A 9,361-nucleotide genomic window follows, 5' to 3' on the forward strand; every position below is an offset into this window, starting at 1 on the left:
TAATTAACCCTAATAAGAGTAAAAAATAAATTATCACGTGCAGACTTTGTCCATAATTCAAGCAAAGGCAGAGTATTGTTTAATGCTGGTTGACATTTTTCTCCTTTGCTACGAATTTATGGTTAACGTTTGTGAAATATTAATGTAACCCCGAAAAGAAAAGTTACATAGTCTCCCTGTTTTGGAATTAATTAAAATTTTGGGAAGAGAAAGGATAAAATGGGGCATTGAGGTAGTTGGACTTTTAGTTTTTGGAGTAGTAATTTCTGGTGGGGGGGGGGGGGGGGGGGCGGGAGGAGGTTACTGTGCCGATGTACAATTGCAATTGGAGGGGGGGGGGGAGTTGTAAAGATCTGTTGTCGGGAGAGGAAAGAGGAAGGTTTCAGTTTTACAAGGTCATTTGGATAAACATTGCTGGAGAAAAATTACTCCTAAAGATTACTGAGCATTTCAAGTCTTTGTGGGAATAGTCCGTGAAATGTACAAGCCGCGGCTTGGTAGGTAGGTGCGGGCAGGTTTAATGTTTTATTCTTTTTTCTGTTTGCTTTTTTTCTTTTCTTTGCTCATTTACTGTGGTATGCGGCTTTGGAACTTTCTTGGTTTCTTTGGGAGGGGGGGGGGGGGGGGCGGCAGGTTTATCTGTGTTTTCAGTATTTTTTGGACAGAAAGTTGGGGGCGAGGGGTTGGTTGTTGTGACTTGTGCCTGAAAGTTTCTGTTTGTTTTGTGATCTTCTGTGTATTTTGAAATTAACAATTTTGGGTGCGAGTGGGGGAGGATGAGGAGAGGAATTGATTTGGGTGGTACCTGTCGCTTGCCTGGCATTCAGCATCTCTTAGTATTTATTTCATTAATCATCGTGGTTCTTACATATTGTGTTATAGTTTGACTCATTAGCACTCTTATTCGATGTTCTATTCTTATTTTATTCTTCTTGTCAGTCTTGATCTTTCGCTCCTCTGTAAGTTCATATGTGGTAAGTTTCTTTATTAGTATCTTTTTTCCGTTTCCATATTTTTTACAATGCATTTTTCAATATTATTTTCATTCCTAAGGTACACTTTCTAAGGTTTGTTTTTTTCCGAGCTGTTGTAACTGGTGTGAATCACGTGAATCCTAGTTACCAGTTCTAAGATTTGTCATTTTTGCGTTTACGTACGTAGTGTGTGCCTTGATGTTTTTAAATATATTCATTTTTAGAAATTTTGTCTGCTCTTCTTTGGACAACCATGTCCGTTGAAATGGATTAGTAGATTTGTCCTATTTAGGTGATTTCTGCTTGTAGATTCCAAGGTACTTAAAAGTTGTGTTTTTCCAGATGTGTTCGAAGTGGTTTGTTTCAACATTTCCATTGCTTTTTCCCTCTCTGTATTCCTACTACTAATTTATTTATCGCAGAAATAAAAAAGTAACAGCAAAAATAGAAATCCTACTACATGCCACAGCAAATATGTATCGTAAAAAAGTGAGAATAATGAATTTCGGTATCTGTAACTAGAACAGACCTATATAGATTTGTTATTTATTATGGAATGGTTCATTATGTAGAACGCCTTTTACTAGGTGAGTACACTGAAACATAATAGGATGATTGCATTCGTAATTACTCTCTAACCTACTGCAAAAAAATTACAAATATAGCTATCGGTAACTAGAATTACACCACATAGGTTATTTCCACTTATCGATTCCAAAGCACGGCTCGTTGTTTAGACCTTTTTCGCAGCAAGTGTATTAGCTTAAATGTAACACGATTTTTACAATTGGTATTAGTCTCTTAACCATTATGACAAAGAAAATAAGCTTGTAATCGGCACCTTCAATATTTGTTACTTTTCCGCTGTAGTTCAGAAATCAATAAGACTCTATGAATCATACAAAAAAACTAGACCATACATTTACTGCAAAAACACCCAAAATTATGAACCATTGAATGGTTGGTATTAGTATGTAGAACTGACCTACATAGCTATATTCTAGTTAACGATTCCAGTATTTGTTCTTTTTTCTTAGTATTTTAAGGAGCAATTACAAATGCAAAAATTCTGTTATATTTCAGTGCATACGACGCCTGCAAAACTGGGTTAGAAAATGAACCATGGAACGGTTGAAATCGGTAACTGGAACTGACGTGTACAGGTTAATCCTAGTTATAGAATCTAATATTTGTTACTTTATGTGATAATTTAGTTACTTGTGTAATGGCTTTTCTTTTAGGATTTATGTTACTGTTTCGTATACGTTACCATTTATTTCATTTTCCCGTGTCACATTTCTGTTTCTTCCCACCTAAAACCCCACTTTCCTGCGCTTGTCATGTTGTTGTTGTTGTTGTTGTGGTCTTCAGTCCTGAGACTGGTTTGGTGCAGCTCTCCATGCTACTCTATCCTGTGCAAGCTTCTTCATCTCCCAGTACCTATTGCAACCTACATCCTTCTGAATCTGCTTAGTGTATTCACCTCTTGGTCTCCCTCTACGATTTTTACCCTCTACGCTGCCCTCCAATACTAAATTGGTGATCCCTTGATGCCTCAGAACATGTCCTACCAACCGATCCCTTCTTCTGGTCAAGTTGTGCCACAAACTTCTCTTCTCCCCAATCCTATTCAATACCTCCTCATTTGTTATGTGATGTACCCATCTAATCTTCAGCATTCTTCTGTAGCACCACATTTCGAAAGTTTCTATTCTCTTCTTGTCCAAACTAGTTATCGTCCATGTTTCATTTCCATACATGGCTACACTCCATACAAATACTTTCAGAAATGACTTCCTGACACTTAAATCTATACTCGATGTTAACAAATTTCTCTTCTTCACAAAAGCTTTCCTTGCCATTGCCAGTCTACATTTTATATCCTCTCTACTTCGACCATCATCAGTTATTTTGCTCCCCAAATAGCAAAACTCCTTTACTACTTTAAGTGTCTCATTTCCTAATCTAATTCCCTCAGCATCACCCTACTTAATTCGACTACATCCCATTATCCTCGTTTTGCTTTTGTTGATGTTCATCTCATATCCTCCTTTCAAGACACTGTCCATTTCATTCAACTGCTCTTCAAAGTCCTTTGCTGTCTCTGACAGAATTACAATGTCATCGGCAAACCTCAAAGTTTTTATTGCTTCTCAATGGATTTTAATGCCTACTCCGAATTTTTCTTTTGTTTCCTTTACTGCTTGCTCAATATACACATTGAATAACATCGGGGAGAGACTACAACCCTGTCTTACTCCCTTCCCAACCACTGCTTCCCTTACATGTCCCTCGACTCTTATAACTGCCATCTGGTTTCTGTACAAATTGTAAATAGCCTTTCACTCCCTGTATTTTACCCCTGCCACCTTTAGAATTTGAAAGAGAGTATTCCAGTCAACATTGTCAAAAGCTTTCTCTAAGTCTACAAATGCTAGAAACGTGGGTTTGCCTTTCCTTAATCTTTCTTCTAAGATAAGTCGTAAGGTCAGTATTGCCTCACGTGTTCCAGTGTTTCTACGGAATCCAAACTGATCTTCCCCGAGGTCGGCTTCTACTTGTTTTTCCATTCGTCTGTAAAGAATTCGTGTTAGTATTTTGCAGCTGTGGTTTATTAAACTGATTGTTCGGTAATTTTCACATCTGTCAACACCCGCTTTCTTTGGGATTGGAATTATTATATTCTTCTTGAAGTCTGAGGGTGTTTCGCCTGTTTCATACATCTTGCTCACGAGGTGGTAGAGTCTTGACAGGACTGGCTCTCCCAAGGCCGTCAGTAGTTCCAATGGAATGTTGTCTACTCCGGGGGCCTTGTTCCGACTCAGGTCTTTCAGTGCTCTGTCAAACTCTTCACGCAGTATCATATCTCCCATTTCATCTTCATCTACATCCTCTTCCATTTCCAAAATATTGTCCTCAAGTACATCGCATGTTAGATTCAATAATTATTATTAAAAATTGACGCTATTTCATAATATTACGACTGCACCATGCGCTATACTATAATGCAATTTAATAGTTCTCTCTGCTTATTTATTCCCATAAATTACGAAAATAATTTATAACAAACATGACAATCCGTTTTCATTCTTGTTCTTGTTTATTTTCTTTATCTTCACTTCGCTCCGATATAATTCTTGGCTAAGTAACTAATCACGTAAAATGTTATTGTAGTTTTATCATATGCTACATTCATTTACGAGTATAATACTTTGCTTCCATACATTGCCTCTACGTAGTGTCTTGGCCTCAGGTATGGCGCCATTGCTCAAAGCTGACGAGTTGAATCGGACACAAGAATTTATCCACTGTTTGTATTCTGCATTCTTCCTGTCTAGTGATCTGCAGGCTGCTGCATTCCATGTGGTCCGTCGATATGGACGCAGTGTTCCTGCATAAAGGCACGCCGCTCTTCAAGAAGTACGCAGGAACTGAGTTTGTTCATGGTCACAAGATGATGTTATTCGACCAAGATGCTGCACCCTCCACTTGGAGTCTGAGGTAGTGTGCCTGAGAAAAGTTCCTGTTTAACGCCAAGTGTCACGTCTCCTGGCAAGACATTTGAAAAATCGGTATAATATATGTTAAAAAAATTATCTGTGTATGAATAATTATCGATTATGAGGATACTGTAAAAAATGAAATAATTATTTTTCATTTTTATGTTTGTGTAAAATTATGTATGGCCATTTTGCAAATAACGTGCGTGGTCGGCGAGTGTGGAAACCGAAGCAGACAATGATAAAAATACAACAAAGATATATACTAGCATATTAAATTGCTTATAAATAGTGGAGGTTAAGACATTACTCTTCTTGTAGCCGTGAATGTAGTAAGAGCCTGTGACACACTCTCAAACGCTTAGTTAGCTTGCTTTTGTTCTTTTATCGAGGAAGATGCCATTGGATACTGATGTATAAAAAAAAGTGTATACTGTTAATTTTATGTTGATTTTGAATATAGAAACTGTTAGAAATGCATTTAATAATAAGTAACTAGCTTGCCCAGTATTTTATTCCACATTTTTAGCCGTTTTCAGAGAATTTAGAATTTTCCGTAACGCAGTGATGCGCCACGATCGCGGAAGCCGCTGCCGCTGCAAATTCAAACTATAATTAAATGAAAACAGTTTTCCCGCAACTAAGCGGGCAGCTAATGGTACATTAAAATTATTTCTGTCAGCTTCCCGGAGACTCCAGAGGAGAAGTGTAGATGTTATTATGTTATTTTCAGATAGACATGGGCAACTGCAGTACAATATCAGTGACGTAAATAATTTACGTAAATCAGAGTGTTAAAACTTTACTTGTGTGATGTCAAAGACTGCTGTGTTTAAATCTGGTCTGACTAGTAATATTAAAGTCAATTTTCAGTTTCAGTTTCATGCTCTCGTGTTAGCTGTGGGTATTAATAGTGTTCAAATATTTAAAAAATCCACTGCAGCTTTTACATTTGGCAAACACTGTATACTGTAACTTCTGTGCGTATAATAAGAGTAATTTTCAGTGCATTTCAGAGACGTAAGTAGAGAAGGACATGTTCAATTTCGTAATCACTTACAGTAATGATACAGTGTTCCATTTCTAACAAGCCAGATCAGAATTATGAGAACATAGTCTTGCAAATTAAAGATCATACATTCACAGCAGGAAATTTTTTAGTGTTGTTCGTATCCCCGCATAACAGATCAGAGGGCACAAAGTTAAAATTTTCAACTACAGAAACCAGTAACGAGAACCGCATTTTACCTTTTGTGTTCGCAACAATAATCAACCTATAGTTTATTTAAAGTGCTATGCAACATAAACTGTATACTCTTTAAGTACAGTGCGTTATATTTTGTGTTCCGCATATCAGCGGAAACCCTCTAGTTACCGCAGTAGATTCAGGAATCCTGCAGTCCAAATTTCAAGTGAATCATATCGACTGTTATTTGCATGTACAGAAGAATAGTGCGTCCAACTAGTGCTTCCAACTTGCGCATCCAACTTTACCAGCCAACTTATGCAACGAACTTTTGCAGTCAGCCTGTGCAACCAGTCTCGGTGACCTAGATTTTGTCATCATTGAAATAAGTTGTTGTTTCATCAGCACTGCTACATTACAGAAAACCTGTATATTTTTCACAGTACAACAATTTCTGGCTTTTATGACTTTCAAAATAATTTTCCATCGTGTGTCTTATTGTGTGCCTTACGTAGTATAAGCTTAAAATCAAGAGCCGTTAATGCCTGTTTCTTATACTCCTGGTACAAGGCGTTAGTGGAAGAAATTTTATTCACAAGTGTTTTTATTTCACTTTGAATATATGAGCCATAAATTTCCTATACAATGTATAGTCATTACAAGTAACTGAAATCTTTTCGAAGCAACTGATGACACCAGGGAAGAAAGGATGAGAACTCTATGCGCGTATAAAATCGAGAGTATTCCAAAAGCTGTGTAGGCTATTTTCATTAAGTAATAGAATATAAATGTGACAATTCAATGAATAAAGCAAGCTACTACAGTTTCACCGATTCATTTATCATTATCAAACATTTTCTGGGAAAAAATACCTAGACGTGTTCCACAATGTGCACCTAATTTCTCCTGTCTCTGTTCAAAATACTGCATACCATCTAAAGTGGGAGCACATACTGCAGGAGATCCCGGTTCAGCAGACACACAAAGAGAAGAAAAAACATCACATTCTCTTACGTGATTTTACTTGGAACTTGAGTGGAACACAGTGATACTTGAAATTTTTTTTCTAGTTCTGTTATTAAAATTGTGAAAACAAATTTTCCTGTTTATCTTTTTTTAACTTTTTTGTTATTATTATTTTAAGTGAGCCTGTGGATCCTATCTGCTGAAACAGTCAGGGTTGCTCTAATTGCCTACTTTGGATTCCTCCTTAAAACTAAAGCTAACAGCATTCAACCGTCACTGCTAGTTGCCTTGGAAAGTCATCTGCTTTTCAACATCGAAATCATGCCAAAAGAAGTCCATGTCTATGCAATAGTTAAAAGCTCATTTTTTAAAACTTGTATCAGCTCTGAATTTCTTCACAGGAAGTACTTGTTGTTTTCTTCCTAATTTTTTTCAGTGTAGTCTTGAATAGATGTGCTCTATACACCAATGTTTCCACAGCTTTCTACATAACCATTTTTTTTTCTATTTCGAGCAGTAAGCAACATGAAGATTTGATGTGTGTTCCGTCTTCTTTTCTTATTGTCATTAGGCAACTTAAGAGCATAAGGTACAGAAAAACATTAATGGGTATCTACTGAATTAATAAAATTGAAATGGTACAACTGAAAAACTGAAAGATGAGCTAGAATACTAATGTTCCTAATGTCATCGATATTGGGCACATGTTGGTAGCCGATATTATAATGCACAAAGTGCAGTTGGCACACTCACCCGGAAAACGGAAATAAGACACTTTTTTTAAAAATATTAAACTGCTAGATTCTCCACTTACACTCTTGCAAATAGTCTCAAAAAAAAAAAAAAAAAAAAAAAAAAAAAAAAAAAAAAAAAAAAAGACTGAGTAACACTCTTAATAATCCACCTGTAACGAGGGTAAAAAAGTACTGAACGAAGTTTTAAGCTTCCAACTCCATCACTGGCTTTACGTATAGTAGCCCAAAGCTGACCGCATTAGTCAAAGGTTATGTTCATGTACTCCTCGGAAAAGTTGTGGGTAATGTAAAACACTGTCGCGATATTTGTGGCACGCGCCCTAAAAATCTAGAATGGAATCCACATACTTCCACACGCCATACGCTATCACTGGAATCTTATGTACTGTACACGAACTACATTTTATGCGGACTAAATGAAAGGCAAGTCATATGATACACCGAGGTAGCTGCATACCAAAAGGCATCTGCAGAGGTCTACGCACGACTTTTTCTACAAGCCAGTCCGGTATATTACGCTTTCTTGACAAAACACCGGAAATTTTTGTACTTATATATTATCTCTTTTGTCATTTCGTTATTAAATAATGCTGTTTAAAACTGAAATATTTAGCGGTATCACATAATTAAAAATAATAAATCTCACAATCGATAATGTCCTCTGCATGCCTGGGAAAGACTTTCAGTCTGCGAAACCTAAATCGTAAAATTCTTCTCAGAGTTTCTATTAAAGTGTGTTACAAGATGTTAAGTCTTCCATATACATATAAAGGGCTTCTGATTTGGAATGTGTGCCTTCAACCATTTTCGAAACGCTGTCTTGTTGAAACCAAGTATAACCTTTTCGTGTCATCTTCACTACGTAGGAGACTCAGGGTGATGCTATCGAAGTAAGATACGTTCAATTTTCCTGGTTTATTCTTCTGAAAAACATATGTCTTCTTTTGAAAAACATATATCTGTTTGCATCTATTACCAGATTTAGAAATTACGAACATCCTTTTTTTCACTTTCTGCTATACGTTTTTCTGTGATGTTAGACCATGTGAACAAAGCGAGCCGTTGATAAATGATTTACGTTTTATGCCATTAGCCGAGTAGCATTCAACAACGTTTTTATACCTTCATTTGAATGAAACTGTTTCATCAACTTGTCATTTAACTTTCTGTGTGATGCATAGTGTAGGTCTCTATTATATTTAAAGCGATGAACTTAGATCAAATCAAGAAGCTATCTCTCATCAACTACTCACACTGTGTATTGTATAGATCGGTAAATGTATTGTTTCAGTGTGATATTTGATACTAAGTTTCTATATCTGATTCTTTACACACGATAACCTACGATAGTTAAAGTTATGACAGTATGACGTACTAAAAGTTCTTCCTTCTCGAGACAAATTCCCTAGATCATCGCTTTGCTTATATTCTTACGTGCTACAACGCCCATGCGTGAAACTTCGCAGTCATTGAAGCTACCGGTAGATGTACCTTTAGTACACGACTAAAGGTACACAATCACAGTATTGAATGTTTTTTCAGCAATTCTTACAAGTCGACAAATACACATCTTTACAGAATTGGCCAGTGAGTGCAGAAACTATAATTTCTGTCAGCTCGAGTTTCCACTTCCCGTTCAAACTTAATACATAAGGCAACGGCCTTGCCGCAGTGGATACACCGGTTCCCGTGAGATCACCGAAGTTAAGCGCTGTCGGGCGTGGGCGGCACTTGGATGGGTCACCATCCGGGCCACCATGTGTTGTTGAAATTGAGGAGCTACTCTACCGAATAGTAGCGGCTCCGGTCAAAGAAAACCATCGTAATGACCGGGAGAGCGGTGTGCTGACCACACGCCCCTCCTATCCGCATCCTCAGCTGAGGATGACACGGCGGTCGGATGGTCTCGATGGGCCACTTGTGGCCTGAAGACGGAGTGCTGCTGCTGCTGCTGCAGAATTTCGACAATATAAATGATGT

The 9,361-nt window shown here is 37.3% G+C and overlaps 1 pseudogene; it reads left to right on the plus strand.

Annotated features, from left to right (window-relative positions):
* The first annotated feature begins 9,034 nt into the window (after positions 1-9,034).
* LOC124561413 lies at positions 9,035-9,152 on the plus strand (annotated as a pseudogene).
* Positions 9,153-9,361: the final 209 nt, after the last annotated feature.

This window comes from Schistocerca americana, chromosome 1 (assembly GCF_021461395.2).
Source record: "Schistocerca americana isolate TAMUIC-IGC-003095 chromosome 1, iqSchAmer2.1, whole genome shotgun sequence".
NCBI classification, from domain to species: domain Eukaryota; kingdom Metazoa; phylum Arthropoda; class Insecta; order Orthoptera; family Acrididae; genus Schistocerca; species Schistocerca americana.